The 11,664-nt window shown below is 29.4% G+C and overlaps 1 long non-coding RNA gene across 2 annotated transcripts; it reads right to left on the bottom strand.

Moving 5' to 3' along the window:
• Positions 1-875: 875 nt before the first annotated feature.
• On the bottom strand, positions 876-3,005 carry LOC139861676 (uncharacterized). Of its 2 annotated transcripts, XR_011763878.1 has the most exons (4): positions 2,745-3,005; positions 1,735-1,768; positions 1,223-1,297; positions 876-1,053 (listed from the first exon to the last, which is right to left on the bottom strand). It is a non-coding gene; the product is annotated as an uncharacterized lncRNA (long non-coding RNA). The 2 variants fall into 2 exon arrangements; XR_011763877.1 differs by having other exon boundaries at positions 876-1,297.
• Between the last annotated feature and the right edge of the window lie 8,659 nt (positions 3,006-11,664).

Here is an 11,664-nt window from a genome sequence, read left to right as displayed (position 1 = left end):
ATAAATTTTGTAGCAAGAAAGGTTTTAACTTTTTCAACTTCAGCATCATCACTACCAGTTACAACAATATCATCTACATAAACTAGCAGACCAATAAAACAAGTATTGTTACACTTAACAAACAAGGAGTAATCATTTTTACTTTGCTCAAAACCAAACTCAATTAAAGCAGCTGTGAGTTTTTCATTCCACTTCCTAAGAGCTTGCTTAAGTCCATAAAGAGACTTAACAAGCTTGCACACTTTCTTTTCAGATTGATCATAATAGCCCAGAGGTAAAGACATGTAAACATCTTCTTCAAGGTCACCATACAAAAAAACATTATTTATATCCAATTGATATAAATTCCACCCTTTTTGCACAGCAACACTTAAAAGACATCTGACAGTAATCATTTTTATAACAGGGGAAAATGTTTCATCAAAATCAATTCACTAATACATTTCGGCACATTAAGACGTGTTAAAAATCCTTTTTAGACGTGATGAACAACACGTCTACATGTGACAACTTCAATTGGTCGATGTCAATTAGAGCTGTTCAAGGAACCGGTCTAAAAAACTCAATTAGATGTGTTCCTCTCTTTTTTTTGTCAATTAGACGTGTTCCCAGAACACGTCTAATTGATTAAATTAACACGTCTAATTGATTAAAATAATATGTCTAATTGATTAAATTAGACATCTTCCCGGTATTAACATGTATCAATTAAACGTGTTCCCCGTAAATGTTAACCCTGGTTAAATTCTAAAATATTTCAAATGATACCCACCAAAATCTCAAATATTTCAAATAATACCCACCAAATACCAAAATGCACCATATATGACAGATTAAATTTACTACAAAATCAAACTATATATAAATATCATATATATAAATATCTTTAAAGTATTTACAAAAGAAGTCATAAATGTAATTTACAATGGAGGAAACTATAAACTAAAAAATACTTTGTAACTATAGGTGGTTCTTTGAGCACCCATCCGACATGTCATCCCTCTGCCACTCGTCCTCCGTCCTCCTCTTGCTGCCTTCCTGCCTCTTGCCTCCCTGTGCCAACAACATTATGCAGAACCAAAGTTGACCCATATCATCACAAAAGTGACAATAATGACCCATAATTTCATCAACGTACCAAAATGGACCCAAATCCCAACTACAATAAATAATTTGACCCATATCTATGTATATTACTGATCAAGAACTTGAATAAACTTACATATCCATGATAGTAATTCTCTCATTAAAATTATTCAAACAACGAACAACAACAAACAAATTGATCGATTATATTCTGCAAAAAAAGGACCAAAAACACCAAACAAGATAATTAATTAGAATTTTAAATCCATTTTAAACAAGGTATAAGAAAAACGTCAAGTAAATGAGTATTTGTTATAGATTTAACATTAGAGACATAATATCCATACGAATATGGAATTGTAGAACCAACTAAGAACAAAACATACATCCTAGTTCCATTGTCAACAATTCTCTTTCCTTCGATGTCTCTTTTCTTCTTTATCTATAACATTTTAGTTATAACACCTGCTAGGCATTATTAGTGTGTTTATACAATCATGGAGTGTGTATATCTATCTAGAAAATCAAAATAAACTCATGCACACTATAGAAAGGCACATGCTTTATTTTACACCACTTATTATTTCCTAACAAACAATACGCTTAATATACTATGTATGTACATATATAAAAATGGAGAAAATTTACCTTAGGAACGATCCAACGAACATCTTCAAGTATCCTAAAAAAGTAATCAATACCAACGTGTTATAAATATTTATATCCTCTCTTAGTATTGATACCTTTATTCATACATATCATGTGATCATCAAAAGATGTGGTATCGTGCTATTAGCCACAACATCTCAAACTCATTTCAAACAAATTGTATATGTATATAGGCTTATATACAGTACACGTAACTAAATGATTTTAACTCATCAATGATTGAACATCTTTATGACTATATGGTTCACCCAAAACATGGTCTGCATTTTTTGAAGAGCAAATATTAGATAATTTTTATTCTTGTTTTCTAACTACAAATGTTACCAGCATATTTCAGTACATACAGCTACATAGACTTTCTATCTCACTTAATTAAATATGGGTAAATTAGTTTTTTTCTAAATTAAAATATCCTTCATAACAATTCTAGCTCTACTTCCAATCACCCATGTTGTTGCAACCCGCTGTATAACTTTCTGTTATGGAATATACATATGTATCTTAACATCATTTACATTGAGGCACAAGAAAGATTAAAAATACGATCTTGGTCATAGTCATTGTAACATTGACATTTCAACAAACACTTGTAGTGCATTCAAACTTGCAGGTAAACTACACACCCAACTACTTCACTCAATTTCATCCATTTTTAACATATATGTAGTCAACCATTCAATAAACCAATGTTGCAGCTCGAATATTGCATCATCCACCCTCAACATCCTATCCTATTAGACTTAAAAAGGCAACTTGATATTAAACAAACTCGTAACATCATGTTCATTGCAAGGTACGTAGTTCAGTATTTAGAGGAATAATACAATCTCTCTTGAAATTAAATAGAGAAAAAGTATCCCAATTAAACTTATGCAAAAAAAAGGTTTTCCCCAAATAATACCATTAAATTCAAGAAACCCCTACACGAAACTCAGTACAGTTAACTACATAAATTTATATGCATATGACATATATGTGTATGAAATTACCTGGGTTTTAGCAACAGAAATCATATTAGCGCCGTCTGTTAGATCCTAAAACGTAGTCGAAGAGTAATCCCCATTACGCATCTATTCGGACTTCTCGATACAGATCGTCGTCGCATGATTTGAAAGAAATTAGAACCCTAATTTTTGTTGTCGATACAGATCATTGCTGACTGAAACAGATTAAAACCCTAAATGATTGAATAATATGAACTGACGAGGGAACGGTAGTACTCGAGCCAATAGGAATAGAGATTTCACTTGTGTTAACAGCTTTTTAGGTAATAGTAGTTGAGTGAGAATTAACGGGGCGGGTTAGTGTTAAGTAATTTGGCTTGGGTTCTACAGTTCTACCGTGTGAGTTATAAATAAGTATCCTGATTTGAGTTCATAAATTAAGTTGAGATTCAAGGGGTCAATGAGAGCGCGACATGTGTCGCGAAAATTACATGTGATTAAAAAAAAATTCAAAAAATTTTTTACGAAAAAAAAAATTTTTTAAATTTTTTTTCAAAATTTTTTTTTAAAATTTTTTAAATTTTTTTTTTTTACAATAACATGTGATTTACCTGCACAATCACATGTGATTGAATTGTACAATCACATGTGATTGGATTTGCCATGCATAATCACATGTGATTGGGTTTACAATCACATGTGATTGACATGCATAATCACATATGATTTTTAAAAAAAAAATTCGAAAAAAAAACATTTCGAAAAAAAAAATTTCGAAAAAAAAATTTCTAAAAAAAAAAATTTTCGAATTTTTTTTCCAATCACATGTGATTTTCGCGCCACATGTCGCGTTCTCATTAGTCCCTTTGTTTTCAAGCAAATTTATGGATGCAAGTGATTACAACTCAAATAAGTATAATTAGACGTGTTGTGGGTACCTTATTAGACGTGTTGTCGTGTTCCTAGTAAGACTTATTAGACGTATTTTCAATTAGACGTGTTGTGATGTCAATTAGACGTGTCCCTGGTACAACTTATTACGTGTTTTCAATTAGACGTGTTCCTGGTAAAACTTATTAGACGTGGTCATCATTTAGAGGTGTTATACTTAATTAGACGTGATGTAGGTTTCCAAATAGACGTGTTCCTAATATTATTTAGACGTGTTCCGGCTATTTTTTTAAAGAATGTTAATTAGACGTGTTCCTTTAGTGTATGTAGACGTGTTAAATCATAAACACGTCTAAATGAGGGGCACTAAATGAGGCGAAATGTAGTAGTGATTCCCTCCCTTTGATTATAACCCTTTGCAACTAACATTGCTTTGTACCTATCAATTTCACCACTAGACTTGTATTTAATCTTGTATACCCATTTACATCCAATAGGTACTCTGCCTTCAGGCAGATCAGTAAGTACCCAGGTCCCATTCCTATAGAGGGCTTCCATTTCAGAATTCATGGCATCAACCCATTTTGGGTCTTTGCATGCTTCCCAAAAAGTCTCAGGTTCAACACTTTTATTTAAAGTGGAAACAAAACATCTATTTTCTTTACTAAGATTAGAATAATTTATAACTTTGTCCAAACTATACTTAACTTTTGCATTTAACACATAATCATTATATTTAGATGGTAACTGAGCTTTTCTAGACGACCTTCTTACATCCTGAGCAGTCTCCTGAGTTGGTATAATAGTTTGATTGTATGTATTGCCCTCAGGGAGATTAGTGTCAACATTTGGTGTTGCAGGTAAGGATGTATCCATTGTTTGCTCAGAAGAACCACCAACAGAACACCCTTGGTTGCCATCACCATGTTGTTGTGAGTCTTTCCCTTCATCATTGGGACTTTTAGAATCTTGATTATCATCAAAAAAATCAAAGAAGTTTATAGTATTTAATTCCTTTGGTTGAAAAATATTTTCAGAAAATCTTTTGCAGACTTGAAAGGAAAAATTTGTTCATAAAATTTTACATCTCTTGAAAAAATAAAAGCTTGTTTATCAAAACTATACAACTTGTAACCTTTCTTAACAGTAGAATAACCAACCAAAGCACATTTATCAGATTTAGAACTAAACTTATCATTTGAGTTTAAAACAGAAGCAAAACACAGACATCCAAAGACCCTAAGATGGGAAAGACTAGGTTTCTTTTTATATAATAATAATAATAATAATTCTAATAATAAATAATAATAATAATAATAATAATAGTAATAATAATAATAATAATAATAATAATAATAATAATAATAATAATAATAATAATAATAGTGATTTTAATGCTAATATTAATATACATATTAACAATAATAATATAACAACTTAAATGTATCAAATTTTATAACTATATATAATAATATTCATAATACTAATATTAATATTAATATTAATATTTATTTTAATATTGAATGTAATAATAACCAGATTAATATAATAATTATATTTTAACTTGTAATTACATATATATTATTAGTTTTGTAATATTTCATATTTATATAATATACATTATTTATACATTTACCAATATACATATAGTAATAGTTATGTATCGAAATCATATATATATTCAAACTACTATATAATTAATTATGTTTTAAATATCAAGTTTTTATTGTATATAATAAATTATCTTACGTTTTTACTTCTAAAAACTAAATCATATAATATTTCATTAATGTATTTCAAGTTATCATGTTATCATATATATATATATATATATATATATATATATATATATATATATATATATATATATATATATATATATACACACACACACACACACACACACATATATCCATATACATATATCTATTTATAAATGATTGTTCATGAATCGTTGGAAACAGTCAAGGGTTTAAATGAATCTATGTAGACGGTTCACAATTTTCAAGACTCAATTTAATAGACTTTGCTTATCATGTCGAAATCATATAAAGATTAAGTTTAAGTTTGGTCGAAAATTTCCGGGTCGTCACAGTACTTACCCGTTAAAGAAATTTCGTCCCCAAAATTTGATCGAGGTCGTCATGGATAACCATAAGAATGTTTTCATGACGCGTATGAGCGGAAAATTAGAGTTTTATCACCATTGAGTAATATGGATGAAACCATTCATTTATGTGAAGAGTACGAGTGAAGCTATCACGAAAGAGTGAAATGAGAGAAATAAAGTTTCGTCATATCTTTTGACGTTGTCTTGGTTGAATTCCGGAATTCAAGGGATTTAAAGAAAATCTTCGAAATCTAAAAGATTTGATTCTTCGGCGAATAAAGAAATTAAGATCTCTATAATTAAATATGGTGATATGCCTTGATTACTCTGTCTCATATTTCCATTATAAATTAAACTCTTCCGTTCCATTATTCTCACCATTCCTATACTTTCTTTCTTAGTTCATACATTCAAAAGGTTGTGAAAATGCCTAATCCAGTTCTAATCCTTGATATTTTCTTAATTATCGTATCAATCACTTTCCTTTTTCAACTACCACTAGAGGAATCTGTTTACTTCTACTATTACCTTGGGGTGATACTATTCTTAATTCTACCATGTCTTTATATTGCTATTCGTATTAATATCCACGATTTGTAACCTTCGTGTTTGTTATTGGGCTTTATATTTTCTCTTATATTTTAGAGCTCTTTGCCTTTTTATTCTCTTCTCGACCTCTATTAAAGCGAGTAATGGTCCAGAATTCGTAAGTATGGAGTTTCGAATGAACTTAATGTTCTAAACACGAAAGAACGTAATAGCACGATTTGATCTGTCAAATTACCAGAATCACTGAGAATAGAACTATCAAGAATATACTTTCTTGATATGTTCAGAAGTTAAGCAGAATGAAAGAGTTATGTAACATGGCACATGATGACGTTATGATCTGTGAATCATCACGTCCCATTAGAAACTCAGCATGACTTACTGTAATATAATCACGTTGATCAAGTGTCATTATATTATACTAACTCATGCTTCAGTTCCCAACACTACTTCAGAATTCATTCATAGTTTATGCTTAGATTTTTACAGAAATTTCCAATATAATGTATTACAGATAGCACGAGGAGGTATATAATTTCGGGCGAGAATATTTATGAAAATATCTTCAGAAGTATCGAAGATATTTATGATGATATTTTGGAATTTCTAAGTTCGAAAGTTGATAAGGAAAAATTTTCCGCAAGATTTTAACATGACTTCGGAGCAGGATATTCTCTAAAGATTTCATCGGATTCAGAATTACCTGGATTCTTTGAATATAGGGTTTGGTCCTTGTATTTATCCTTGGTCTCCTTCATGATTAGCTCAATCTGTTTTTCAGTACCAAATTTTCTATCGAGCGTTCCCAACATTCCATTCTTTATTATCAAACTTTTGGCCATTTAGACCATCTACAATTTTGCTGTTTCCTCTGCATTTAATGCTATCATATCTGAATCATCCGTTATCAATCCGAGGTGGTTTCAAGAGAATTGTATTTTTAGATGATTAAACGCTGATATTAATATGGTGGAATATAAAAGGTTCTCCGGTAACGATGATGAAAGGGCAATCGTATATATCAAAGTTATAATAAGACTTATTCGAATGAAAGGCCGAAGTTGTTATGTTGGAGCTGTGACAAAATTGGCTAATTTGAAAGGGATTACCAAGTTATTTTGGGTAATAATAACACTAAAGAATCAGCACAGCCACGTGTTAAACATTTACTCAGTTTCCGAGAGTTTTCAGGTACATAACTATATGCATAAATCTTTTCTTTCGTAGATGAAGTGCGGTTGGTTCATCCTCTCGATTGAGGTGTTTTCAAGAATTATGAAAGGTTTGAACGCAGATTGTATCCGTCAAGATACAAATGAAGTTTAAGATGAAATCAAGTGGCAAACTTGAAGAAATGTTTAGTTTCATATGTTATAATCAATATTTTAATTCATTTTAATTGTCCAATGTCATTAGTCCATAGTTAGGAGTCCACAATTAGTAGTTCAACAATTCATATATAGTTTAATATATAATATTCGAATTAATTATTACGTGTCGTGACCAGTTATATACAAGTCTCAGACTCGATCACAACTCAAAGTATATATATTATTTAGAATCAACCTCAACCCTGTATAGCTAACTCAAGCATTACTGCATATAGAGTGTCTATGGTTATTCTAAATAATATATATAGATGCGTCAACATGATATGTCAAAACCTTGTATACGTGTCCCGATATTTAAAGTGCGTAAAATAAATAACAGAAATTAAATGACGATAAATAAAATTGCGAGAATATAAATTGCGATAAATAAAATGTAATCAGTTAGCTAGGAACAGTTAGCTAGGATTTCGTTAGCGTGAATTCTTAACAAAATTATTCATAGTTAATTTGTTTGTTTCTAACAAATTTTATTTTGTCCAACGTTTTCTTTATTATGCCACTTGTTAGATTCTGATAGGTCAAAATTCAAATATGAAATTGAATGAAAATGATTATTCTGCGGTGAACAGATTCGTATATCTGTGGATGTAAGTAGGATAGTAAATGAGTGTTGAATCAGATTGGAAGAATGTACAGTGTAACTTATTAATGTGAAATCTAAATATTCCTCGGGTATTACCTACCCGTTAAAATGTTTTCACCATTAACAGTTTGTACAAAAGAATTTTTAATTACAATCTTTATGAAAATATACTTAGATATATATATATTTTCTTCAGATTACTTAGATATATATATATATATATTTTTTTCAGATGTAATCATGGATTTAATGAGTTAATATGATATTAAACTTATTTGATTTGCCGTTAGAACGAGAATATATAATCTCTAAAACATTAGAGATTACATAATCGCCATGTCGAACGAAGATAAATACTGTAGAATGATTCGTAGAACGATGATTATGCTCGAGGTACATAATGAGATGTTGAGGCTTGTGATGTTGAAACTTGGGTTGTTGGTGGTACTGGTATTGATGTTGGTGGTACTGTTGGTGCCGGTGATGTTGCTGAATCTGGTACGTTTTGCACTATATTTTCCAAATTTATTACTCGAGCGCGAATCTCGTTGACTTCTTCCATTCCTCCAGGATGATTGTTGGTCGGAACGAGCGGATGAATAAAGTTTAGAATTGTGGATAGAATATAATCGTGATGATTTACCCTGTAAATAAGGCTGAAAATGGTGTTTCGGATAGGTTCGCCGTTAAGTGCTTTAGGTTCATCGTCAAGAGGTGAATTCGATTGACGGAAAGGATCACCCTCTTCTTGTCTCCAATGATTAAGTAGACTACGAACCCATCAGATGAATTTGGGGATGGTTGATTGGTTGATTCATTCTGGTGACAGTGCCTCCGAAGTTAGGTGAACATCCAAGTCGGAATAGCTGTCGGGTTTCGAAGAACTTGAACTAGTGGCGAGTTCCATTTCGTACGATTGAGTAAAGGGTTTTTCGGTATGAAATGATTTTCGGCTATCGTATGGTATTCTAATTACATAGAATATTTATATATAGCATAAAGATTTCGCAGATTACGGAGAAAATTTCGAAAGCTGTCAGGCAAAGGTAACAGTAACAGATACGCTAAGATACGATTTTATCTAGACACTATCTATGCAATAGAGGCAGTAAGATGTGTCTAGACTTTAAGGATGATAAGCAAGTAATTTTCGACACAAAATGATAAGCAAAACTTTTGACATGCAGACATGGTCGAAGTCCAGACCCACTAATGCATCTAAACAACTATCAGTTAGACACACTAATGCAAGACCTGGTTCGCTAAGACCACCGCTCTGATACCACATGAAACGACCCGTCGTAATCCATAAGGACGAATACAATAACATATGATTACATCGCGAGGTATTTGACCTCTATATGATACATTTTACAAACATTACTTTCGTTTCTAAAAGACAAACTTTCTTTTCATCGAAAGTTGACGGCATGCATACCATTTCGTAATATATCCAACTATAATTGACTTAATAATAATCTTGATGAACTCAACGACTCAAATGCAACGTCTTTGAAATATATCATGAATGACTCCAAGTAATATCTCTAAAATGAGCAAATGCACAGCGGAAGATTTCTTTCATACCTGAGAATAAACATGCTTTCAAGTATCAACCAAAAGGTTGGTGAGTTCATTAGTTTATCATAAACAATCATTTCCATTAACTTAATAGACCACAAGATTTTCATTTCCATTTCTCATAAATATACATCTCATATCAGGCATTTCGCAAACTGCATAGAGATAAAAATCATTCATATGGTGAACGCTTAATAACCGAACTAACAGGATGCATATAGAATATTCCCATCATTCCGGGACTCTCATCGGACATGATAATCGAAGTACTAAAGCATTCGTAACCCGAATGAGACGTGTTAAGGTCCATAGATCTATCTTTAGGATTCGCATCAATTAGGGGCCATTTCCCTAATTCTTAGTCTACCAAGCTAAAAAGGGGTATATTCGATTCGATAATCCAACCATAGAATGTAGTTTCGATTACTTGTGTCTATTTCGTAAAACATTAATAAAAGCAGCGCATGTATTCTCAGTTCCAAAAATATATATTGCAAAAGCATTTGAAAAGGGAGTAATGAAACTCACGATACGATATTTTGTAGTAACAATATGCATACGACGGAACTGAACAATGCAGGGTTGGCCTCGGATTCACGAACCTATATCATTTGTATATATTAATACACATAATCGTAATCGAATAAGTTTATATATATATATATATATATATATATATATATATATATATATATATAATTTATTAATTATATATTTTTTTATATTAATACTTTATATATGACACATATATTCATTTTGTATATAAAAATATAAATTTTGTTATGTTATATGTATTAATTATATTTTTATATATATTATTTTTTTGTTAAAAATAGTAATTATAGTAATACTAAAATTATATTAATATTGGTAAAAATGATAATAATTATAATAGTTAATATTACTAATAAAGGTAATAATGTTAATAATTATATTAACGATAATAATAATGATATTAATAATAATAGCTATAAAATATTAATTTTTACTGTTAATGATATATATGATAATGATTTTAGTAATTATATAATAATAATACTCATGATAAGGTTAATAATAATACTTATAATGATTTGATAACATTATTAATAGTAATAATACATAATGATAATACTAATAATTATAAAATGATACAAGTACTAATATTAATGAAAATAATAATAATAATTTGTATCATTCTCATAATAATAATAATAATAATAATAATAATAATAATAATAATAATAATAATAATAATAATAATAATATCAATGAATATATAATATCAATACTCTTAATCATAATCATGATAATGATAATAATACTAAACTGGTACAGTTTATATTTTTAGTAATATTTATAATACTAATGATAATATTAATAATAATAAGATTAACAATAATTATACTTACATAATCCTAATAATAAGTGTTACATAATAATAATAATAATAATAATAATAATAATAATAATAATAATAATAATAATAATAATAATAATAATAATAATAATACTAATTGATATTTCTAATAATAATTGATCTTCATAATACTTGACAATAATAATAATACTAATAGTTATAATATTTGTAATAATTATAATAAATGAATAATAATAATAATGATAATAATAACAACAACAATAATAATAATAATAATAATAATAATAATAATAATAATAATAATAATAATAATAATAATAATAATAATAATAATAATAATAATAGTTAGAAAACTACCTCCCAAAATCCTTTCATAAAAAGAAATGTCCCGAGCCGGGCTCGAACCCGCGACCTCCCGCTTAACCGAAAACCCCTAAACCATTCCTTCTAACTTGCTTTTTCTGAAATCATACCCACTTAAATATATATAAACCTTATTA

This window comes from Rutidosis leptorrhynchoides, chromosome 1, assembly GCF_046630445.1.
Source record: "Rutidosis leptorrhynchoides isolate AG116_Rl617_1_P2 chromosome 1, CSIRO_AGI_Rlap_v1, whole genome shotgun sequence".
Lineage (NCBI taxonomy): Eukaryota > Viridiplantae > Streptophyta > Magnoliopsida > Asterales > Asteraceae > Rutidosis > Rutidosis leptorrhynchoides.
Note: the sequence above shows the minus strand (reverse complement) of the source record. Positions and strands in the feature narration are given on the sequence as shown.